Source organism: Lissotriton helveticus, chromosome 3_2 (genome assembly GCF_964261635.1).
Source record: "Lissotriton helveticus chromosome 3_2, aLisHel1.1, whole genome shotgun sequence".
Lineage (NCBI taxonomy): Eukaryota > Metazoa > Chordata > Amphibia > Caudata > Salamandridae > Lissotriton > Lissotriton helveticus.
Window position 1 is genome coordinate 476,726,875 of NC_136062.1, and position 26,922 is coordinate 476,753,796.

Sequence of the window (26,922 nt, forward strand, 5' to 3'; positions counted from 1 at the left end):
TACACTTGGGCTTTTCTTTTAAGACTTTCACTCTGCTGATTGCTAGCAGCCTGCCTGGCTTTCTCCTCACCGTCCCGCTGATCGAGAGCGGCGAACGGCTATCTTGTGTTTAATCTTTTTTTAACTTCACCCTACCCCGCCCCCTGACTCCTCCCCCATCGCGTCACAGCCTATTTAGGCTCCGCCCACTCCCCTCGCGCGTTGTCCAAACCCTGTGGCAGAGGGTGGAGGCATCGCGCTGAGCGCAGGACTTACACTTGGGCTTTTCTTTTAAGACTTTCACTCTGCTGATTGCTAGCAGCCTGCCTGGCTTTCTCCTCACCGTCCCGCTGATCGAGAGCGGCGAACGGCTATCTTGTGTTTAATCTTTTTTTAACTTCACCCTACCCCGCCCCCTGACTCCTCCCCCATCGCGTCACAGCCTATTTAGGCTCCGCCCACTCCCCTCGTGCGTTGTCCAAACCCTGTGGCAGAGGGTGGAGGCATCGCGCTGAGCGCAGGACTTACACTTGGGCTTTTCTTTTAAGACTTTCACTCTGCTGATTGCTAGCAGCCTGCCTGGCTTTCTCCTCACCGTCCCGCTGATCGAGAGCGGCGAACGGCTATCTTGTGTTTAATCTTTTTTTAACTTCACCCTACCCCGCCCCCTGACTCCTCCCCCATCGCGTCACAGCCTATTTAGGCTCCGCCCACTCCCCTCGCGCGTTGTCCAAACCCTGTGGCAGAGGGTGGAGGCATCGCGCTGAGCGCAGGACTTACACTTGGGCTTTTCTTTTAAGACTTTCACTCTGCTGATTGCTAGCAGCCTGCCTGGCTTTCTCCTCACTGTCCCGCTGATCGAGAGCGGCGAACGGCTATCTTGTGTTTAATCTTTTTTTAACTTCACCCTACCCCGCCCCCTGACTCCTCCCCCAACGCGTCACAGCCTATTTAGGCTCCGCCCACTCCCCTCGCGCGTTGTCCAAACCCTGTGGCAGAGGGTGGAGGCATCGCGCTGAGCGCAGGACTTACACTTGGGCTTTTCTTTTAAGACTTTCACTCTGCTGATTGCTAGCAGCCTGCCTGGCTTTCTCCTCACCGTCCCGCTGATCGAGAGCGGCGAACGGCTATCTTGTGTTTAATCTTTTTTTTAACTTCACCCTACCCCGCCCCCTGACTCCTCCCCATCGCGTCACAGCCTATTTAGGCTCCGCCCACTCCCCTCGCGCGTTGTCCAAACCCTGTGGCAGAGGGTGGAGGCATCGCGCTGAGCGCAGGACTTACACTTGGGCTTTTCTTTTAAGACTTTCACTCTGCTGATTGCTAGCAGCCTGCCTGGCTTTCTCCTCACCGTCCCGCTGATCGAGAGCGGCGAACGGCTATCTTGTGTTTAATCTTTTTTTAACTTCACCCTACCCCGCCCCCTGACTCCTCCCCCATCGCGTCACAGCCTATTTAGGCTCCGCCCACTCCCCTCGCGCGTTGTCCAAACCCTGTGGCAGAGGGTGGAGGCATCGCGCTGAGCGCAGGACTTACACTTGGGCTTTTCTTTTAAGACTTTCACTCTGCTGATTGCTAGCAGCCTGCCTGGCTTTCTCCTCACCGTCCCGCTGATCGAGAGCGGCGAACGGCTATCTTGTGTTTAATCTTTTTTTAACTTCACCCTACCCCGCCCCCTGACTCCTCCCCCATCGCGTCACAGCCTATATTGACGCCCTTCATGTGTCAGCGCAGCGGACGAGCGCAGCGGGCGCGACGTAGGCGCGCCGGAGTTGCGCCAGAGTTAAGCCCGTCTGCGCCCGTCCGCGGCAGGCCGGGGCTAGGGGCCACTACCCCTGGCTCTCGCACCCAATATTCATCCGCGGCTCTGCTCCGACTGCGGGGCCACTGGTCTCTTGACCCCTGTTCCATCCATCGGATTGCACTGCTGGGCTGTAACTCCCCTTGTCATGCCTGTCCATCTGGTTGTCCGCCCCCCCACGCGTCATTGCCGTCCCCCGCCCCTCTTATCACCGGTGACTCACATCCTCCCCCATTATCTATCATATTACTCAATACTAGATCTGCTGTTAAACATCACCATGAACTTTTCACTCTTTTAGACACCGATAAACCCGACCTTCTACTGCTCACAGAAACATGGTTTACTGAAACCTCCCTCCCTTCCCTCTTGGCTACCCTTCCCTCGACTTATTATGCCATCCGCGCCGACCGCCCGGGCGGGAAAACAGGCGGAGGCGTTGCTCTTATCGCCCGCTCTGATTTCCAGTTCCAAGTCCTCCCTTCTCCCTCCCTGGCCGGAATCGACTATTTGGTGGTCCGCTCCTCCTCCCTTTCCCCCCATCTAGCCATAGTACTTGTTTATCGCCCTCCTCAACTAACTCCTTCTTTTCTCCCGGCCTTTCAGGATCTACTTGGCACCCTGTCGGTCAACTATGCCTCGGCTTTAGTCCTCGGGGACTTTAATTATTGGCCTTCGGACCCTAAGGAGTGCGTGTCATCTAAGGAATTTTCAGAAACCCTTCTTTCCCTCAATTTTGTTTCTTTTGTCCACTCCCCTACTCACATTCACGGGCACATCCTTGACCAGGTCTGGTCTCTTAACTGTACCCTCTCCACGTTGGTTGTTGCCCCCTGCACCTGGTCCGATCACTTTATTATTTCGTTTTCCCTTAGTCTCTTAGTGGCTAAGACCCCTATGCACATCAAAAACTCCTGGGCCCGCAACTGGGGTAAGGTCAATCTGCCTGATCTCTCGACCGCACTCCTGGCCTCTCTTCCCCCCCTATCGGGACTAGATTCCGCAGCCCAAGCTACAGCCATTGACTCATGGCTCACGGAGGGAAGCGATCGTTTAGCCCCTCTCCGACGTACCTCGATTAGGCGCCCTAAAGACGCCAATCGGTGGTTTAACACCGAGCTGAAGGAACTGAAGCTCACCGTTCGAAGGGCTGAACGCAAGTGGAGATTGGATTACTCCCCGAATACCAGGACCCGCTACGTTCACCTCCTGGGGACCTATAAGCTAAAAATCATTGAGGCCAAGAAAGCATATTTCTCGGCGAAAATCTTAGCGGCCGAGAATCAACCTAAGGAGATCTTTGCCATCACTCATGATTTGGCGTTCTCGGACCGGACCACACTTAAGCCCCCCCCTCCCAGAAACTCTGCGATTCATTGAACCTTTATTTTGTCGATAAAATCACGACAATCAAATCCAACATCCCTCCCCCTTCTCCCTCTTTTGTTGACCCAGTCCTTCACCCGTCCCCAGCTACGTTTAATTCCTTTCCTCCACTTTCTGAAGAATTTTTTTTGTCCCTTCTCCCTAAAATCAAGTCCGGTTCCCCTTCTGATATATGCCCGGCTCATATTCTACGGCAGATTTACACTGTCTGCTCATCGCCCCCTCTGGGCTTCCTTAACGATTCACTAGCCCGAGGGGTTGTCACCCCATCGTTAAAAGCTGCTTCCATCGTTCCCATTTTGAAGAAGCCGGGAGCCGACCCCTCTGTGATGGCTAATTATCGCCCCATCTCCCTTCTCCCTTTTCTGGCGAAGGTGCTGGAGCGGCATGTGACATCTGCACTCAGCGCCTTCGCCGAGGAGAACGGGAGGTTAGCCCCTTGTCAGGCGGGATTCCGGCCAAGGTACTCAACCGAGTCAGTGGTAGTGTCAGTATCCGACACCCTCAGAGAGGGTATGGATGCCGGTAGATCTCAGGCGCTGGTCCTTCTCGATTTGTCCGCCGCCTTTGACACGGTGGATCATTCCATCTTGCTTTCCCGTGTCAAGGCGGCGGGCATAGGAGGATCAGCCCTCATCTGGCTCTCGTCCTTTCTGAGGGACCGGACCCAGGCGGTTCATCTTGGGGAGTTTTCAGCTATCCCCCTGCCAGGTCCAGTGCGGTGTTCCCCAGGGTTCTTCTCTTTCTCCTTTACTCTTTAATCTTTACATCGCTCCGCTCATCTTTTCTCTACAGCACCTGGAGGTCTCGGTATTTAATTATGCCGATGACCTCCAGCTCATCTTTAATCTTTCCTCTACTGCTGACTCTATTTCTAATTTCCAATCTACTCTATCTTTCATCAGGGACTGGATGAACCTCAACCACCTGAAACTCAATCCCGATAAAACGGAACTTGTGGTGACGGGTGGTTGTTCCAGTCCCTGGAATTCTCTCTTTTGGCCCCCCTCTCTTGGTTCTCCTCCTACTCCTGTCTCCTCTGTTAAGACTCTCGGTATTAATCTCAACAATCAACTCACTATGCACTCCCAGATTGGTTCTGTGGTTTCTTCCTGCTTTCTTACTCTCCGCACCATTCGCTCTATCTCCCGTTTCTTTTCCTTCCCTGCACTTAAGCTAATTATCTCTGCACTGGTCCTGTCCCGCCTGGACTACGGGAACATTCTGTATAATGGCATCCCTCAGTACAGCCTCTGTAAATTGCAATTAGTGCAAAACCAGGCTGCTCGTCTTGCCTTTGGTCTCCCTAAATTTCACCACTCCTCTCCCCTCCTGAAAACTCTTCACTGGCTCCCGGTGCGGGAACGTGCCTTGTTTAAACTAGGCTGCATGGTGTTCCAGGCCAGGTCTGGCCTGGCCCCCCTATTCATATCATCGGCCATCAAGGCTTATGTCCCTGGCAGAGACCTCCGTTCCTCGGCCCAACTCCTCCTAGCTGTGCCCCGTTACCGGAAAAAAAAACAGGGTGGCTCTAAATTTTCCATTCTTGCCCCCATGTTTTGGAACTCTCTTCCTTTTTATCTTAGGTCCCTCACTGATTATTCTGCCTTCCGTAAAGCTTTGAAGACCTTTCTATTCCCTCAGGCTCTTCCCTAGTTTTTTGCTTATTTTCCAGCCGCTGTTTCAGTGACTGTCCCCGCTCAGTGGGCTGTCTTCTACTTTAGCGCCAAGAAACCGTTTAGGTGTATGTTGCGCTCAATAAATATTTTAAACTTAAACTTAAACTTATTCTCACTCACACTGACTCTATGTCACTGATTCTCACACTGGCTCATTTTGTCTCATTTATTCTCTGGCTCAATCAGTGTCATTCTTTCTCACATACAGTTACACACCCTGTCATCCTCCCTCCATCATTCTCATTGTTTCTCACTCTTCCTATCATTCATTCTCACTCACTTCTCTCACTCCTTCACTGACTCTCTCGTACACAGACCCACAGATAAGCTCACACATACACATAGTGCCAATATTGGCAACTCACCCCAACCACAAACACAGTAATACCATAATAAAGAACACACAAGACACATTAGTTGTTGGAGAAAATATTGCTGCAAGTTTATTTTGCAAGAAATATGTCAACATGGCGGGTCAACTTACGGGTGATCCAAGGGCAGGCAGCAGTGATACCCCTAAGCTGCTCTGCCCTTACATCCTGTGGACCATCAGTCCACCCATTTACTCATGCCCCTTGAGGGGGTGTGGCGTATCCAGGCAAGCCCCCGGTTGCTCAGGTTTACAACCACCCGAAGGACTTACGGGGCGCCATCCTTCCTCCAGGCTCCTGCCGTAAGGACTTCTTGGGGTTGTTTGGCATGTGCACCCTTCTTGTGCATCTGAAGAGGGTAGCCCTATGTACCATTCAGCCTCTGGATCGCCCTGTAACTCCGCCATAGCTCTGGGTGTGGCACCCGTCGTACCCAGGGTGCCCCACCAAGGCAGGCATTCTTACTTACACCCTGCTGACTCTAGGGCATCACCCCGGTCCAACAGAAACAGGTCAATACCCTCTCTAGACAAATGGACCCCATCCACATCAAAACATCCAGTGGTCTTGGCATGCAAAAGACTGTGTCTGATAAAACCAAATCCCCACTGTTCTGTGAATTTGTGCATAGCGCTGTTGACCCTCCTGCAAGAAATTTCAATGGCCTCTCCAGACCTGGCCCCGTGCCAAACTAACTGTGGAGTGACCTCGGACCACCATAACTCACATGTGCCTAATTGATAGCTTAACTCACTCCTTGTGGATTTCATTGCTTGCAGCAGAACCTTTCTACCCATGAAAGTCAAGTCCTTGCCTTCCAGGTGGATGACTAAGATGTTAGGGGGATCCCCTTCCTGCTAGTCTAAGCCGCAGCTTCTTCTGCAAGCTGTGCCATCGCATGCTTGGGAACCCTAACCAGACTATCTCAGTGAGGGAAAACCCATGCTTCCAACTCCTGCTTTCAGCCCATAGCACCACCCTAGCGAAGTAAGAATGGCTGATTACCCACACATTTGATCCTGGCTACTGGGCCATCTGATTGGGGGGTTGTCTGGGCTCTGTATTTACCTCTCACTGCCCAGCCCCTAGCTTCAGGATTCGCTGGTAAGCATAAAGGTGTCTGCCTTCCCGGCCACAAGTATGTATGTTTAAACAATTTAATGATCTGGCCACACCACACCCCCTTCATTATCCACTGAACTCCCTATGTGTAGGAGGACAGCACCGGCCAGGAATGGGACCCTTTGGGGAGATAAAGCAGTTCTGTTCGTAACCACAGATTTGTGTGATACAATCCATTGCGCATTCAGTGTAAAGTTGTGCATTTTCTTTGGGGGTTGGATAGCCCAATCGGTTGCCCCCATTACTTGGATGATCCCAATTATCAGGATTCAGGCTGTTTACTAAGTGCCCCGCCAGCAAGTAAACATGTAGCCATGGATCGAATTTAAGCTGTGTCATGTCCTTACGAGGACACCCGGTGAACCTCCTCACCTAAGCCAAGACTAAGGTGGCTCTAACCACCGGGGGAAAAACCTGAGACCCCTCACCTAAGCCAAGATAAATGTGAATCTAACCACAGGGGGGAAAGCCTGAGGTCCCCTAGTGGTACTCCCTATATCCCACTACATTTCATGTCCTTATTACCTACAACACCCATCCGTCTGACTGTGATCACGGGTGCTCTGTCGCCCCTCCCACCCCGGCATATGTAGCCCACAAGCAGCTTTTGCTAAAGGTATCCCAGAGTGTCACAAAGGTTAGCCAATGTTTTTGGATTTGAGGACACGGAGTATAACATATGAGCAAATATACCTGCACCTTCTTAAATATGACTGCAAGTGTGTTCTGGTAATAGTCAGCATTTGTGCTCCAAACCCATATTTTTCATCACTATTGGAGTAACAGCACCTATTGTGGCATGACAAACGAACGCAACCCCCCTGGCTGACTGGTGGATCTAGCGTATGTAGCCCATAACCTGACTTTTGCTAGGGGTATTCTAGTGTGCCAAACAGATGCCACTGCTTTTGGCTAGTGGGAACCTGGAGTCAATCATACGCACAAATTTGCCTGCATTTTCTCAACTAAAAAAGCAGATTTTGTTCTGGAATTGTAGGCATATGTACTCCAAACTCATGTTTCTCAACACTATTGACCCCACAGCGCACTATTGGAACGACAAACTAGCGCAACCAACCAGGCTGAAGGGCTGCCGTGGTTTAAGCTGAATTTCAGGAACCATTTACCCCCTCTTATCTCTACAGTATTCCGCTTCATTTTATGTCATCATTGTGAGAGTTAGCCTGGCATATGATGTCCACTATTCTAGTGGGCACCTTGCACCAGTCTAAACGACCCTTATTAATGATGGTTGTAAAGTCAACCTTATAGAAAGCTGTCCTAGTGGTAACATGGACCAGCAGTCATAGGCTAAGACTTCAGAGAGTGAATTAAGCAAGTTGTTTTACTAATTATAATCCCTTGAGTACCAAATGAAAGCACACCACACAAGGTATATATCAAATGTATATGTATTTATTCTAAACACAACCCCTCTGCACTCTTTATGAGGTCAGAGGTAAAAGACAATACAAGTTACTTAATTGGCATACGATAAGTTGCACAGTATACGTTTTGCCCTAGGGGCCTCACAAACCATATTCTAAAATAGTGGTATAAGAACCACGTCTGAGATAGAAAGTAGGCCTAGGGGAGAACATCGTTTACGACGCGGTTTTTACACCGCAGTGCCTTTACCCTGCAGCTATTACAACGAAAGTCGTTAGTACGACTTGCGCTGGATGGCGCTGTGGGATAAGGAATCTTGCAATTTTATATTCCAACACCTTCCCTACTGTTACGGGGACTGGTGTTGGAATATAAAATTAAAAGATTCCAAAATCCACGCCCTACAGCGCAAGTCGTTGTAACGACTTGCGTTGTTAGACTTGCGTGGTAAAGGCATGCGTTGTTACAACATGCGTTGTAACAACGTACATCCAAGCCTAGGACCTAGGGAATCGCTGGGGCTTCTAGGAACAACCAAGGGTTAGGAAGTAGGAGCCCACGGGAGATGCGTGCAGTGTCTAAACACAGCCGCGAGTTACCATTGACTTTCTATGGGAAACAAACAAGTTACAAATTTACAGTTTAAGGGTACTTCCGGATGGACTACGATGAAACCCTTTTAGACTTAGACACTAGGAGGGCCAATACCCTTGTGACTACCAGAGTACTTGTGTTACCTCACCCACAGAAGCCGGGTGCATAGGTGTCTTTTGATGTCGGGTTTCGTCGTCGATTTCAATGGAGAGCTGCAAAGAAGTGCTTCAGGCGACCAGAGGAAAAGTGTCCGGTGGATCCAGGGGTGGATCGAAGATCTGAAGAACTTGAAAGCAGAAGGGACAGAGTCTGGGTCTCCTGCCAGTGACTAGGATGGCTATGGAAAGCTGCCAGCCAATGTCGGGTGATATCAGGTGAAAAGGTGAAACTTGTCTCTTCAGCCAAGAGGTCCAGGAGGCGTCGACGACAACCAGGAGCTGGATTTGAGCTGTCCTACAAACGATCTAGTTGACTGCGGTATTGGTATCCGGATTGCACCCAACAAGCCTTGGCAAACGCAATCCACGCAGGATGTCAAGATTGGCTTTGTTGCAGACCAGCAAGATCTGTGGCGCTTCTCCTTTGTAGGAAAGCTGGAGCGAGCCTGGTGCAACCAGAAAAGCAAGTTAGATTCAAAATGGAGTCTTCAGGGGGCTCACTAGCCAACAGACTAGGAACCGGGAAGACTTGTCAAGCTGAAATGCAGGAGTGGGGCCCATGGGACACTCGCGGAGTATGTGGGCCTCTGAGCTTCAGTGCAAATGGTGCTCGGGGCTGGGGCTTCAAGTACCTCAATGCACAACTGCGCGATACCTCGGGAGACGATGCAGTTAGCAAAATGCAGGATGTCCAGGAGTTCTGGTCCCACGTCTCTCGTGTCCGCTACGGGTTACAGCTTTGCTGGGATCATCAAGCAGCGTCAGAGATGTCTGGAAGTCCGTGTCCTGTGTCGCAGAGTCTTCGAGTTCCGGCGGGAGCTTCGACAATGCAGACCGGCAAGTTACTGGTGGTGCCTGTTTGCACAGGGTGGTCACTCCTTGACCACAAGGGAGATGTCTTATGTCTTCCAGTCGAAATGGAATGTCGAAGGTCCATGTTATATATTTCAGAGTTTCATCCAGGGTAATCTAAAGTCCTAGGGACTGGGATCCTATACTTATACTCATTTTAGGGGCTGGACTACCTTTAAGGTCCCTCCTATGGGTAGACCTGGGAAGGGGGTGGTTACACCCCTTTCCCTTTGTCCAGTTTTGTGTCAGAGCTGGGGCAGAGTGCCCCAGCAACCGGTTTTAACTGGGAAATGCATGGAGCACCTAGTGTGCCCCAGGCAGTGCCTGGAAAGCATCCACTGAATGCAGCCCTCCCTGCCCCAATACACAAAAGCCTGTCTGGGGAGGTGCCATCACCTCCCTGGACAGGAAACCTATTGTCCAGGCCTCCCCTGCCGGAGTTTTGTCCAGCAGCAGGAGGGCAGACTCATGTTTGTGGCAGCAGCATACATTTTGTGATGCTGAGGCTCTGTTTAACTTTAACCGGGTTTACCAGTAACTACATGTCTTCTCCCTCTGGAAGGGTGGAATGCTACCCCCGCCGCCAGGACTGGCGGGGGGGAGAGGGTAGTATTTCAAAGTGTTTAACACCTTACGTGACATGTTTTGTTAAAGCCAAACCAACGTTAGCATTAACCGCAAGGATTATAATGCACTTAAGAGTATATGGTATGGCTATGTCATAGAACAGCTATAAGGAGATGGTTTTGAAAGCTGCAGAGGGGCTCAGCTCATGCTAGCGCACCCTCGCACATAAAACCAAGCACTCTACCTCTAGGATTGTCGAGGTCTGCTATAGGAGTGACTTATAGGTGTATATGTGTCTATATTACCTACTGGCGGTCGCCAGTAGGTATATATAGTTAGGATTTTTTCTCTATGGGATTTTTGAAAATTCTATGTCTAATAACTTTGGCGTTTGTGGACGGAATTGGCTGAAATTTTCAGGAAAATGGCACATTTTGTTTCTGAGCAGCCCTTGAAAATTTGGGGGGGGTTCGTCAAGGGGGGGCAGAGAAAAAAGGGGGGTCCCAAAACGTGTTTTTAACATTGAGTTTTCCATAGGGCGGTTGGCCTCACTTTTAGCCCGAACGGCTGAATGGATTTGCACGAAACTTGGCAAAATTGTAGGGACTGGTAGCCCGATGTGCCTTTTGTAGGTCTCAATATATGTGCTCCAGTGGATTTTGAGAAATTAACGTTTAAAAAAAGATATATATCTGTAACAGCGGACCTGGCAGCGTCCCAGGACGCGTACTTTACGCGCAACGGAGCTTTGTGAAGCGAAGCTGATTGGTTCTCCGGCGTCTGTCAACATTCCAAAAAGTCCGTAGCGGCCGCCATCTTGTCTCTCGGTAGGATCGAGAGACAAGAGGAGGTCAAAACAAAGGGGGAAATAACTATAAGGGGGCATAGTAGATCCTCGCTGACCCCCTAGGTTTGATGTGGAGGTTTTAAAAGGGCCCCGCGGGGCAAAAAAAAAAAATAATAATAATAATCGAACGGCTGAATGGATTTGCACGAAACTTGGCAAAATATTAGGGACTGGTAGCCCGATGTGCCTTTGCTAGGTCTCAATATATGTGCTCCAGTGGATTTTGAGAAATTAACGTTCAAAAAAAGATATATATCTGTAACAGCGCTCCGCTTCGCGTAACGGAGGTTTGCGAAGCTGATTGGTCATTCTGTCACTGGGCTATAGTTGGGCTACATCTGGCTGATATTTGGGCTACATTTGTTTTTTTGTGTGTCTGGCGGCCATCTTTGGGCTACATTGGGCTACATTGGGCTTCATTGGGCTACATTGGGCTACATTTGGGCTCCAACATATATATAGGCCAATGTAGCCCAATATATATTTTTCAAAGTTAATTTTCGTTAAAACCACTGGAGCATATATCTTGAGACATAGCAAAGGCACATCGGGCTACCAGTCCCTACAATTTTGCCAAGTTTCGGGGAAATCCATTCAGCCGTTCGAGCTAAAAGTGAGTCCAACCGCCCTATGGAAATGAAGGAAATGAATGGGTAATTTGTAATTAGCAAATAGCTAATCGCAAACTATTAATGGTAAAGAATCGCTATTTATTCCTTAAAGTTCGCTATTTAGGAAATGCAAAAAACTTTGATGATACATATGGCGGTTCATCTCTAACAAGATAAGAAGCATAGGGATACATTTATGATGACTGGCGCATCACCAGGGATGTGTTAGTCCTTCTGTGCCGCTGTTCCGTCACCTATGGTGTGCTGCATTTACAATGCGGCGCATCATGGGGCAAAAACAGCACAGATGCGTGATGTATCTGTGCCGTAAAGGTGGCGCATTGCTGGAGTTGTATCGCAAGTGTGATGAAGCTCCAGCAAGGGTCGGGGGTGCCCCTGTCGCAGGGTTTCTGTTCTCACACAGAACTGTGGACAGAGGATTGGAACCTCGGCGAATTAGGGTGTCCCAAAACTCACGTTAGTAATCAAAAACTCCTTAGCAAGCTAGGTACAGTGTCACATTGGATATAACAAACTCTCAATGTTTAGACAATCCAGAATATGAACTTATAGTACCTCAGGATACGTGGAACTCATGAACAGTCGGTCGTTATATATTTCTTAGAAACCAGAACATGGAGTTAAGAAGAACACATGTGTATTTGAAATGTTTATTTACTAATGCCGTCTTCTCAGGCGTAGTATCTTAGATAATACAAGTACACATATTATCAGTAGCAAAATTACCAGCATAGTTACTAGTACATAAAAAGCGAATGGTGATAGTATGTTAACATGCTGTAAATGAATAAGAGTTAGCAACACTTATAAGCAGCCGCGGGCCGTGGAGGGAGTTACGGTGAGGCAGGGAGGCGGGGAGGGGGAGAAGCAGGGTGGAGAATACAAGTACACATATTATCAGTAGCAAAATTACCAGCATAGTTACTAGTACATAAAAAGCGAATGGTGACAGTATGTTAACATGCTGTAAATGAATAAGAGTTAGCAACACTTATAAGCAGCCGCGGGCCGTGGAGGGAGTTACGGTGGGGCAGGGAGGCGGGGAGGGGGAGGGGCAAGGTAGAGAGGGCTCCACCCTGCTTCTCCCCCTCCCCGCCTCCCTGCCTCACCGTAACTCCCTCCACGGCCCGCGGCTGCTTATATCTCACCCTCCCTAATACACATATTATATTATTTGCTAAGAAGGTCTCTTTGTGTTGGTTTAGGGCGTGCCCATACTTTAGTGTCTTAGATTTGAAGGAATCACATCAGCATACACCAGCTCTCTCTTCATGTGAACCGCATCAACTGTTGTGTATGTGTGTTCGGCAAAGCAATATAAAACCCGCCTCATGCCCAGAATTGGCAGAAGTTGCACTTATGTTATGAGTATGAAGTCGTGGAGATCAGACCTCATAACAATTCTGTATCGTGTTGTTCTTGAAACTTTAGCACTCGCTGTACAGATATAGTTTAACAAGCAAAGCAGATAGTAGAGCAATAACATATTATTCTCATGTAAACCACGATGAACTACTAGGTGGAAAGCTAAAGCAACAACTAAGTGTCGTGTGCAGAAGTTGCAAAAAAGGAAAAATGGCGTTTAAACCGGTAATGAGCCCATGCTAACTTAACACGGTGTAAAGATATCCAGGACCTAGATGGCACCTCCCCATGATCCGGAAACGAACTGAATAAGATAATAGAAGTGCCATCTCATGAGAGCAGATTGCAAGTTTATATGTGGACGGTCCGCAAGGTAAAGCATTAAAAACTAGGAAAATTTAATGCTAAAGAAAAATAAAACAGCCAAGTACTTTATCGAGTCTTAAGCCAATAGGCAAGGTAAATAATAAAAACTTGACAAATAAGTCAATGAATTGTCAATGAAATGCTAGTACTCAGCATATCAAACATGAAAAAGGTCTATGACATAACTGTGTATGCAAAATAAGCTGCAACAGCCTCCAATAGGAAGTCACCGTCTTCATCCGAAAACAGTTCAGCCATCCAATTTAAAAGCGGAAAAGAACATACGTGCTCTCCCAGCACCGGATCCTCTATCACCATCAGAGGACAGCTCGGTGGGTTTTCAAGAAAGCTCTGTTCCAAGAAAGACTGTGCTGCCGCCAGTAAATTCCAGGGACCAAGTAGTCCATGCATCAATGCCACAGCCATAATCCTTTAGCCAGGACAAACCAACTCGTGAGTAATGATAGGAGTCATCAGCTGATTAAAGTCGACGTCAGGAGAAACCGGTCCGCAGAGACACAAATCAATTACCCAATCGAAATCACAGGTCAGGCAGTGAAATACAGGCCGGACACAGGTGAAGTAGGAGAATCGAAAAGATAATCCATATGCCGTGCTTAATATCGCCAACGGCATTGTGCCATAATATTCTAGCATGCGATTGCGGAACAGTGTCAGCAGCTGCAGGGTGGGAGGTTGCATAGGAGGGACATCCATATTTAAAAATGTAAAAAAGCACAAGAGCGTCCGCTGGTAATGCAAGAAAAAATGCCAATCCACGAACCAGAGTGGAGAAAATAGAATGAAAGGAAGCAGGGATGACTCCAAAGATTTTCTCAAATGAAGTCACGAGACCACTGGTAACAACTTTAAAAAAGTGCGCCAGGGTCTTTGTGGAGGATGCGTTAAAGATAGTCGGAACCATCTTGCTGAAATTGAAAGGCAAATCTGAATTGAAAAGGGTCTGCACCTCTGTACGGGTGTTCGCTATGTGAAGCACGAAAGTTTCACGGGCCGAACTCAAGGCCACCTCTCTCTGAGACAAAAGAGCTCTTATTCTTGCCATGCCGTTGAAATCTGTCCCAAGGTTGGTATTTGTGGCCAGATTGAAAACTCCCTATGTTCATGTGTGGGAGGAAATAGAACATTTCTGCAGCAAATAACCCGTTCACTTACTGTTACGATAAAAGGAATACTTTTAATTAACTCAGAACAATCTTCATTATTGAGCATCAAATAACTACCATTTTCCAACAACTTGAACGTGGGGATGATAGCAGGAACTGGCGTGCCTTGCAACACGCAAGCCATATTTGGTCGGTGTTTGTTGCATGAACCGTGTAACTGTATGTGCCTACACATTAGTGAATGATCTGGCATCTCAGTGCATTCCTCTCCATTCAGATAAACTTCTTGATCATCTTTGAAACATCTGTATGTGTATGGAAGCGACCAGACCTCATGAAGAAAAGCACTACCTAAAGGTTCATAACGACCTATTGGTATATATTTCATACAATTTGAAAACTTATATAAAGCAAAAGGCAGCGTTATTAAACCGTGGATAAGGCACGTTGCCAAAAAACCCGCAATCCTCTGCTGATGATGTCACTGAGCATGTCATGAATGATGTAATATGTGACATCATCAGCAGTGGATTACGGGTAATAGTATCTCTAGTTTACTCCCCTATAGCTGTCTTTCTTTTAACATAAGTGTCTGTTTCCTTCCCTTATACTTACTGTTTTTGGTTCGCTTCTGGTTCGCGTACCGGCGAGCGAACTGGGAAGCGAACTAAGAGAAATAGAGGTTGGCACAGTTCCAAATATTGTACCAATTTTTTAATAACGGGGAGGTAGTTCTGAAAAGAACTTTTTTTTAATTGTTTTTGTTGTTTTATATTTTTTTTATTATTTTTCGGAACATTTTTTTACTTTTTTTGAATTTTTCTGAACAGTTTTATATTTTTTTGGGTTTTTCTTGGAGGGGCAATGAAAACGATTCATTGTAAAGGGCTCAACAGGAGCAACAAAACAAAAAAGAAGTATTTATTATTTTGGGCGTTTCGTACAAACTTGCATATGATAGTCAATAGCTCTGTTGATCAGAGTGATGCTTTTTTCTCCGTAGGAAATGAATCCATCGCAAAATACGCAGATGTGTTTTACTTCACCAAATTTCATTTGTATATTTGGCACCATCTCCCTGCCCTCTGGTCCCGTTACTTCCGGTACAACAGATCTTCTGGCCATAATAGGGAGATTATCTAGGTCGTTCCGAAACTGTGCAGCACTGTAGTTGTTAGGATGCCACCTAGTCATATGGCGATGCATTGTGTAGTTTCCGAAACTGTATTTTTTCTCGGTTCCTCTGGACAGTCTATCTTGACATATAAGGCAAGTTACGTATCTTGCATTTACTTTTTTCTGATCTTTGGGAATTTTAAAAAATTGCCAAATGAAGTTTTCTTTCCGGTGAGACGTCCTGGGCTGCTCAGGCAAAAACTGCCTCTCTTCGTGCTCGTCGTCCTGTTCCTCTTCTTCCTCTTCTTGTTGAATTATAACTTGAGCAAGTGGTCCACTCTTCCTTGGATGTGGTGGAGGTGGTGGGGAAGCACCAGCTGAAGCTACTAAAGAAGCCATTGCTCAGTGATCACAAAGGGTCTTTCTCTCACAATGATGAAAGTCAGAGTGAGGAAAGAAGGAGGGATTTTCATCATTTGGGAAAAACAAGAGTTCTCAACCAATCAAAAGTGTTCATTTTAGATTATATGACCTAGTCTTACATCATTAGGAAACCAAAAGTGAAATGAACCAATGAAAAGTGTTATTACCAAGTCACATGACTTGCTGTGTTTACGTTAAGCGCTTTGCAGGGCCTCCCGGTTTGCTTCCAGAAACCTGCGCTTTGCGACTCGCTTCGCGTACCAGTTCGCTAACGTAGCACGTCATATGACGTATCACGCGACAACGTGAAACGTCATGCGGACGGGAGGCGTCACGATGTTGTTTTCTAACGCGGCACTTGCGGTAAAGAAACGTTTACCGGCTCGCGGTCTATTTCGCGGCATCAAGGTCAGCTAACGGGAAGCTTCCCGATTCGCGAAGCGGGAACGAAGAAAAAAAAATATTTAAAAAAAAAACTATTCATAAACATATAAAATATATTTTTGGATTTAAAGAAGAATACATTTTACAGCTACAGATATTAGCTGTTAAAAAACCAATGAAATTCACAGAAAAAACCATAGGTTATAGACCATATATAGTTAGGAATTAGCATTTACAAAACCTTGAAAATTCACTGAAAAAACCATAGGTTATAGACCATATATAGTTAGGAATTAGCATTTAGAAAACCTTATTTTACTCACACAAAACCATTGAAATTCCATATATAGTTAGTTGCACTAACTATATATCGCGCACCCGCAATCCACTGCTGATGATGTCACATATTACATCATTCATGACATGGTCAGTGACATCACTGATGACATCACTGATGACATCTCAAATGACATCACTGATGACATCACTGATGACATCTCATTTGACATCAATGACCACATCACTGATGATATCATTCATGTGACAATACAATGCATCTCCTCACATTTTAATATAACCTCTGTTTCACCCAGTGTTAAAAAGAGAGTATAATTTTTGAAACCATTGACACACCAATACTAGTTACTACATACGCACTCACTGATTGCTACGTCTACACACACCTTCACTCATTCACCCATACAATCATTCATACATACAATCACTCATCTTTACAACACTATCATATGCACTCATACACCTATACAGACACTCACAGTCTGCCACTCATCCATGGAGTTACTCACACACCTAGTCAGTCCTGTAAAGAATCAATGACACTTCCATTTTCTTGTCTATACAGTTAAACATAGAGCACCTTACATTTTCAAACATATACTAACACATACTTACCTTCTTATACAATCATTGATACAAGTACAGATTGATCTGCACAGAGTCACACACCTCCCAGCTAGCCACACACACACTCAGTCTCCCATACAAATACTTGGGCAATCAATCAATAACCCATATAGTTACTCATATAGCTACTGATCAACACATGCAGCAGTTTACAGAACAACAGACATAATGATGCACAAATTAAGACAGTTTAGTCACTAACCCATGCAGTCAGTGAGACACATTTAATCACTCACTCATACAGTCAGTCATGCACCTACTAAATCCTTCGTCCAGACACTTACACATCCACTCATTCTTCAATATGTAAGACATATTTAAACTTTATAGAAACAAAAAATCACTGGATGTTGTTATCAGTGATGTCATCAGTGATGTCATTTGAGATGTCATCAGTGATGTCATCAGTGATGTCACTGACCATGTCATGAATGATGTAATATGTGACATCATCAGCAGTGGATTGCGGGTGCGCGATATATAGTTAGTGCAACTAACTATATATGGAATTTCAATGGTTTTGTGTGAGTAAAATAAGGTTTTCTAAATGCTAATTCCTAACTATATATGGTCTATAACCTATGGTTTTTTCAGTGAATAGGTATATAGATATATGTATACTATATCTAAGTAAGGGGTGATTACACCACCTTACCCTGGCTGTGGGAACAGACCTGTGGTGTCAGTTTAGAGGGCCAGCCAGGGGTGGCATAATACATGCTGCAGCCCCTGGTAGGCCTTGGGTGCACCTATGCAATGGGTACCTATAGTACACTGTACAGGGATTCACAAGAGTGACCCAATATCCACTTAGGTATGTACCTAAGGTACATGGAGTCCATTTTATAGAGAAAGCAGATAGACTGGGGCCCTGACTAGCAGGGTCCCAGGCCAACTAAGTCGAAAACCAGCAAAACACCAGGAAAAAAAGTGGGGGTAACCATACAGTCAGATATCCACCTTCCTACAATCATTGCCTGCACGCCCATCACCGCCTGACTGTGATCTTCAGATGCTGACTCACTCTACTGCTGTCCCTAACCTAGCGCGAGTAGCCCCGTGCCAAACTTCTGTTAATGTATGCCAGAATGCAGACAAGTGGATGGCAAGAAGGGGAGGACAGTCTGCACAGAATCCAATCCCTGTTTAACTGCGGACTTTGACCGGATTTTGTGTTGCCGTACTGGTGCACCCACCCTGGTGTGGATTTCCCAGCACCCAGATTAGAGGTATTGCTGGGATGCAGGAGAGGAAATGTAGGTAGCTTTAATACACTTTAATACACTTTGTCAACCAGAGTCTTCCAATAAGTGTACCCCACACCTTGAGGACCCTGCCCCCCCTTTAAGGACAACCACTCCTACACCCCCTGGCTGGACTAGCTATGGGGCAGGCTGTCTCATAAAAATAAGTGAAGCGTCCTGCGGCACCCTCTGGTTATGCTGAAGGACATTCCCGTTACCTGGCCACTAAGTTTGCCCATCACCCGAATTATTAATACAACTATATTGAACCAATGTTGTGTCATAGTCCAGTACCATTGGGGAATTGTCTTTTGTCCCTCAAAACGTCAGTCAGTCCCCTGCTCATTTAACCAGATTAAAATCTTGCAGTAACTGCATACTTTCTAGGATGAAAGGTTGATAGAACCCAACGGGGTTTGATCCTATGACCGTGAGGTTGAAAACACCACCACACCCAGCAGGTGAATCGTTCCAGTTTTTCTTTGGCATGACCCCTCCTATGACCTTGAAATCACCATAAAACCTGCAAGTGGCCATGTAGAAATCACCCAAGTGGGACCTGCCAGTCCTATTCACCCTTCATATCCTTATAGCATAGCACCACTCACTGCTGCAGGTGCCTTGGTGCATCCAATACTCGCCCCCATTGAAATCGGTAATTATTTAAATTAATGTAAACAGTTTGTATGAGTGAAATGATGTACAGGCAATTGAAAATTTCACACGTGCAGTAATGTGACACATTTTGGACTTGCCCGTCACCTTAGATCAATTTGAGTGACCAGTGCAAGTGAATCACACAGAACCAGGTATGGACGATAAGTGACCCCCATTGAACAGACAGAGGCTTTGGGGGGGGGTGGGTTGTCCAAATGTAGCTTGGATGTCGTGGAATTACCCCCACCCCCCCACACGCAGAAAATTACTCTACAGCTCTGTTCCCACTCCCCAGGTTGTAAATATTAGCAATGTGAGTGGACCAAATTACATCAATGTCAAATCTAAGATTCACAGATTAATTTCTGAAGTAGCCCCCCTTATAGAGGGTTCTGCAAGGACCCCCCTGCCTCACTGAGTGAAACCTAGCTACTTTGCACTTAACGCACATGCATGTCATTAAGAGAGACACTAGCAACAACTTGGTGCACTGCTGCTAAGGGAGGATACAGTCTGTTGCCCCCGGCTCTATGGGGCCAACTGGTAACGTTTGGATGGCCAGGACCTTTTATGTAGCCATGCATCTGACTGGAGGGGGGCATAAAGCATGACGTTGTTCTGCAGCCATTTGAAATACCAAAACTGTCAGCGTAGCCCGGCCATGTTCCTACCTAGGAACAGAATCGAGCACCATGCCCCCAGGCGTGCACGGATTGCCTGCTGGGGGGTTAGAGGCCATACATACAAGACCGTGACTAAAATAGCATTAAAGTTGTGTGCCCGGGCCTGCTGAAAGTACACTTTTATTCCAGTCTGTGCCATTGGTGCCCTCCTGGAGTGACTGCACCTCCCAAGAGTCTCCCACTGGAACGCTGAACCAGTATTGAAGGAAACGTTGGCAGCCGACCGGGGGTTGGGGTAGGTGTAGAACTTCTATGCCAACCACCGCGTAGCTGTTCGCGACTACTGATGAGGACTTGGCCCCAAAGTAGTAGGGATTGCTCCAGTGGTGCGGGCCTTGCACCCCAAGGACTTGAGCACCCTGAAACAAGAGGCCATGCGGCTCTCGACTCGATAACTTGCGTACCTCCCATGAGGAAGATGCAATTGCTTTGTGTTAGCGGTTGAGATTTCCCTAACCCAACTAGGGTTGCCCCGTTCCTCAAGAAAATATCATTTAAGACTTTAAAAGGCCAGGTAAAATACCAAGGGGCATGTTATCAAGCAGCAGCGATAATTATTGCTGGCTGACGCTTAGCGTGATTTTTTTTTCGCTGGCTATCGCTGGAAATTATTGCCATGCTCGCGCTGTATTAACAACACATATCGCAATGCCGATATTTATTCCAGCAATAGCGGTGTTTTCCATGGAACATCGCTGGTTTCCAGCGATGTTCCATGGAAAACAGCGATAACCTTGCTGATACGACCCGGTGGTTGTCTCAGCATAATCCACCCCCAATGTGAAGTATACTTAGGTTAGAATTTTAGCAGTTTTTGGCAAGAACCAGGGTTTTGCCAAAAACTAACATCTACTCAAATGTGTGGGCCTCCTTGTAAATATCGTGATGTGCACATCAGTGATAATTTACATGCAGTCCTGCCCAGTGATGCCCACTTTGCATCTCTTTAGAGATGCAAAGGGAGGCGTTGGGAAAAAGGGTGCTAACATGCGCTAATGCATGTTAGCACCCACTTGTAAATAGGGCGATAGTTTTATCTCCGCTTTTTTGGCTTTTAAAGCCAAAAAAGTGGAGATAAGGCTCTTGTTGATATGCTCCCCTGATCGGACTCTAAATCAATCATCCTTCATTCTAACCTGTCTTTGCTCTGTGTTGTGGCTCATTGGTTTCCACTTATACGCTGCCCTACAAAAGGACCTCCTAGCCCAGCAGAGTAACCCAATGACCTATTCATGTTATATGCGCTTGCGGTCTGCATCGTATACATACTTTGCAGCAAGCGTGTTACCCGCCTGCGCTACCATACACGAGTCGAAGCTTCACTAGGCACAATCTCTGATCCTTCAAGGCAGCAGTCGCTCTTCACATCACAAGTAGAATACAACTAGTACCCGTTCACGGTAACACGGCGAAGCGGTGTCACCCGTGGTCTCAAGCATAGTTGCGCCACAGAAATTGCTGGACCATGTGCAGCTTTTTCTTTATCATGAAAGAAACTGCACCATGAATCTCTCCCACCGGTGGCCTAAAACAGTTGTGGATTTAGCTCCACTTTTTGTGGCTAGCTTTAACCACTGGTCGACTGAGAAAAAGCTTTTCCAGCTACAAAAAACTAAGCATAGGCGGATTTTGCAAATTGGCAATTCGCGAACTTGCGTATTCACGGATTAGAAATCCGCAAAATGCGCGTACTCTCGCGAATTTAGCGTTTTATTTTTTTTGGTTTCGCAAGTGTTTCTGCCGTTTCGCGAGGGTTTTTTTACCAGTTCGCAAACGCGAACTTACTTGTCGGGTAGCAACGGTCGCGACCATGTTGTTTCTACGTCTGGTTCATCACAGCACCCTCTTTTTCACCACTGCCACCCTCTGTTTCACCACTGCCACCCTCTGTTTCACCACTGCCACCCTCTGGCTCACCCATGCCACCCTGTGTTTCATCACTGTAGATTATGGGGGGAAAAGCACACCTGCCCTGCCTCAACTGACATGAATGAATTAGGGGCTGATTGATTAATGTGTCACTGAATTTGAACTTCCAGTCTGGCACCTGCTTCCTTATCTGTAATTGCTTTCTGTTGTAGTCTAATTTTTTTTAGCAGGAACTTTGGCATACTTGTAGCTTTTCTCTGAGCCTGCTGTGAGGGTCAGAGCAGGATCATAGAATAGTTGCAAGTAGGCAACTGAACTCTGGAGGGGCCCCTCAGGAAGCACTAGAGGGAATGGTTACTAATGTTAAGATTGAACTTTTGCACCTGCTGAGTGCTTTCAGTTTTGCAAAAATCGTTTTTCTGCTATTTCGCGCGATTCGCGGGGCGCGAATTCGTGCGAGATCGATTTCGGAAGCCGCGAATACACGATTTGTTTTTTTTGCAGCGTGTTTGTTCGAGTGATTTTTTGCGTGTTCGCAAGCCGCTTGTAGCGCAACATTTGCGAAGTTACCCTAGCGGTCGTACATGGGCGCGGCCATCTTGTTTGCGTGACGTAATTCAGTTTCCGGGCGCTATGTGTAATCTCGCAAAGTGTGCGGCTCGCTAGTACATGTTCGCGGGAAAAATCTCGCGCGAACGTACCCACGCGGTCGTCAACGGGTGCGGCCATCTTGTTTTTCATTCATTGCTATGGTTCTGGGCATGCTTTCTGTATCCTCTGTCAATCTCTGCCATCCTTTGCTTGTTTGAAGTTTGTTTTGTTCTATTTTACTTATTATCTATCCCTCTATTTTTCTAGCTCTATATTTTTGTGTTTTCTGCTACTTTGGGTTAATTTTAAACTACTTTTTTTAACTCTTTTCTTTTCTTCTTCCCTATTCTATTTCTTCTTTATTATTTACCTTCCTTTCTGCCCAGACCATGGTAAAGGGAGCCGGGAAGCTGCCCGCGAAGGGGAAGGGTCCCGCACCCCGTGCCCGGCTCCCATGCGGGCGTTTGAGGGGGGAGCAAGTAATAGCTCGGGAGATTTTTAGTCTTTCATTTCCAGCACCGCCTCCTCAAGACCATCATGGGAGGCGGCAAGATCGCTACCGGCTACGGGATCCGGGAGCGCCTGAAGAGGTGGGAGAAGGTGTGCCGGGCCATGTTTGAACACTCTGGGGTACGGCGCACCTACAACCAGGCCACCCACCGCTGGACGGATCTCATGGACCGGGAACGCGACTTGCTGGACGTGCTCGGCATCGAGATCCCCGGGCTTGGTGAGTAGTAGTAGCTATTTCTAGCTATTTCATCACTACTCTGTTTTCTCCCGCTCTGTGTGTTATTATATTGCAAATTTTTGTTTTTTACCAAGAGCAATAATGCTGCCGATTACATTGTAGGTAAATTATATTTCAAAATCTTCTGTGCATGTCAGGTGCACTGCTCTCCTTCTCAGTAGCCTTGCTACTATGCTTATTTGTTTTCTATTTTGTGTTCATTTCATTGGCCTGAGAAATTATGTATGAGTGTAGTGTAAAGAACTGCGTAATGCTAGACACTAAGGGTCAGATTTTCAATTACCGGCGCATCCCTGCAAAGTAGCAGGGATGCGCCAGTAATTGTGCGCCACACCACCACCACCCATGGTGCGCCGTATTTACAATGCGGCGCACCATGGGCCCAAAACGTCACAGAAGCCTTACGCATCTGTGCCGTAAAGGCGGCGCATTGCTGGAGTTGCGTGACAACGATGGCACAGCTCCAGGAATGCTCTGGGGTACCCTACCTCCCCAATGCTGCATCAAGCCGTGCGTCTGCTTCAAGCAGGCGCAGGGTTTGAGTCACGCATCATTGTCCTAAAAGTGACTGATTGACATCTTGTAGATTTCCCTCAGCCACTTTTAAGATGGGTTCCTGCGCAGGAACGCCCTCCCTTGCGCCGGAACGCCCCCTGATGACGCGGGGCTTTACAACGTGATGCATCTCCCATATGTGTCACGTTGTTAATATACGCCACACCATGGTGCCTCTTTTGTTATGCCTGTGCGTCACAAAAGTCACTCAACAATGTAGCAAAAGAGCCGCATGGGGCTTGTAAATCTGCCCCTACAGACTCCAGTCCAGTCCTTCCTTTGTACACCTGGCAATAAGAAGAAATAGTGGTGTTGGATTGATAGTTTGAGTATTTTAATGACTGGTTAATGTAGTAGGAAACTTTTTAGTGTTGTCGCTGGTCTGCAATCACGATGGAGTTTGTCTGTCACTTCGCGTGCTGCGGACTGCTGCCTGCCAGTCCTAGGCGAACCTTTTTAGTAGTTTGTTTAGTGAGTTGCATAACTTTCCAAGTCGACGGTCCGCAAATCAAGCAATACTAATATCGTAGTAGACCACATGAGATAGGTCAATATATCCCGTTCAATAGTTGTCTATTTGCTATTTCGCCAAAAGATTTTGTTATTGTTCTTTTGAAATGTTTGATTTGGTTGACAACAATCATCCATGTTTTTGGGTCTTTCTTTCTTTCATGTTGTACATCAGCTCCCCCCAGGGGCAAGAGGACATTGGAGGAGGCTGCTGCTGCTGCTGAACAAGGCCAGGATCGGTCAGGCGAGGGCTCCTTTGCTGGCCCCGGTAAGTTTTCATTTTAATATAGAGTACCTATTTTTTCCTAGCGTTCCTCATTCGATTTTTTCTAAATCGTCTTTGATCTTCTTGTAGACTGTATCTAAATTCTTATCCTGCCTCGACTATGACTCCCTGTGGTATTACTAGATTATTCTTTTTTGTCTGTCTGTGTAGCTAACTAAGATTGAACATTTGGCAAAAGGTGTAAAACGAAACTCCCATTCTAGTCAGCAATAGCTCTATGCACTGAGTGCAGTCCTCTGGGATTGTCCATAATGTCTTTTCAAGTCTTCTACATTTTTATGCTTTGACAATTACCAACAATAAAAAGGTGAATGACCACCAAGAAAGAATAAGATACTACTTTACTTTTGGTTTGGATAGGAGGACAATCCATACTACTACTGTTGCAGGGACAAATCTGTACAAACAGAACTATGGACACTAAAGTGCATTGTTTATCAATTATAATAGGCGCAGGTAGACTTTCCACATACCTCAGTGATATCAGACTTTGAAGAACCCCCAATCTCCTTACTGACTAGATAGTGTGGCAGAGTCATTTAGCTCCCGAATTCATCGATGATTGATCCCCAATGATGATTATCCAACGCAGGACAAGAGTACGGAGTCAGAGTCCAGAAGTGTCAGAGGCACGGGCTCATGCATTGCAAATTGCAAAACCTTTTGCTCATTCACTCATGACCAAAAACCACAGAGTCTATTTAAGTTTTAAAGCTTTATTAAAAGTAAAAATATTTATTAAAATCAAGCTTGTCATAAAACATAAACGGTTGATTAAAAATGGAAAAGTGCTTATAGTGATTTATTTCACACATTTATTGTGGGCGAGCCGAGCCCTCACCTGGTTTGAACTTTAATTTATCTTTTTGGTGCTGAATCGTTGGTCCCTCCGTCCTAGTGATGATGATTTGTTCTTAGAAGTGAAGATTCTGTCTGTTATGAGACAAATGGTGCGTGTTAAAAAGCAAGCATTCATCAGTTGTGCCAAAAAGTGCAGCAAGACAACACCCTTCCCTGGAAAAAGGGACATTTTTACTTTAGAGTAGACAGTCACAAATTATTAGCTTGTTTTCGGTATTCATATTTCTTCATTCCTAGACAAAATACTAGCGATTGGTGTATGTCTATGACATCTAACATTCTTAAATGTACTTTGTAGGTGGAACAGCTGGTGCTGGGCCCAGCGCAGAGGTGGAGGAGGAAAGTTCTGGGGAGGAGGCGGTGCAAGTGCCGGACTAAACTGCTGTGCGGGTTGCCACGGTAGTGGCGGGCAGTGGTAAGCTCTTATATTCCTTACTTATTGAGATTGCAGACTGCATAGTGTGCTCCCCGTGAGAAAACGTAATGTTTGTCCAGATGAGAGACATGAAGAAGAATGATTGACATATAGTTTGAATGGATGGATGCCTGGATCATGGTACTATCTGACTCTTAGATAGCATATGTGTATCTCGAGAGAGTAGACGGTCACTGGATGAACTAAGTGTTACTTTGAAGAGCATGTAACACCGCACCCGCATGTCCATCCCAGTGTAGGAAAGACAAGGAAAAGAAGTTGTAATTTTGTCCGAATACTACCATGAATAGTAGCAGTAGTTTGTATTGCAAGCACAGCATATATCCGGCTATTACGATGGCCGCTCACTACCTCTGTTAATAAGTTTAGTAGAACTCGGTCATTCTTGTGTGGATGTATCACTGTTCACTCAATAAAAAGCAAAGCACCTAAAGTCATCCCATATGTAAGCAAATACATACCATGTGCAGTGATAGATAATCAGATTATTTATCTTCTTCATTTTCCTTTTCTAGTATCTATTCATTGGCACTGTAGGGTGAAAGTTAAATTAATTAAGCAGTAGCCCTTGTAACAGAGTATTCTCACTGCCACCCGTAATAGAAAAGTAAGAGCATCAACACCTGCATGTACTGGACTGGTACAGTAACGCAAGTCTGTCTCACTCATCATGGCAGGCGTCTGTTTTTCTCGGGTGCAAGTTGACTGCGCTGGCATTATGCCGGCTTGCAGAAGTTAACGTACCAATTTTGTTAAACAAGAGAGAAGAATAAGAATAAGACTGGTGTACTGTCATAGTCGACTCTAATGGAGTGAGTCCATAGTGCTCGTAGAATTGATTCCTTAAACTCCCACTAATGTTAGAGCAAGGATGAAGAAGTGGGAGGTTAGATAGATACTGGCCACAATAGTTATGTACTGCGCTTCCAAGTTGCTAGTTCTACTGTGACACAACTTTCTGCTGAATCATTTTGTGTTAACCCCTTGGACGCTCATGACGAGCTCAGCTCGTCATGGAGTGCCCATTCATTTCAATGGAAATATACAGTAAATTGCTCCACATACCCTAGCATCCAAGTGGTTAATCTTAAAGAGCATTGGTTACAGACTATGTCTTTCTTTCTTCAAATAGATGCTCCTTCCAAACCAACAAAGAAGGAGCTGGCTGAAAGGGCCCGGCAACGGAGGCTGGAGGCGACTGTCGCCGAATATCGACGGCTGGTGGCCCAGGAGGAGGAGGACACGCAGAGTGCGTCAACAACATCCACGGCGACACCTGCATCCTCCTCCGTGCTCCCTGGGTCAGCCAGTCAGCGCAGGTCTCCAGCGGTACGGAGCCGGGGTACCGCAGCCACCCGCCACCACCGAGCAGCAAAGAAATCAGCTGCAAAAAAAGG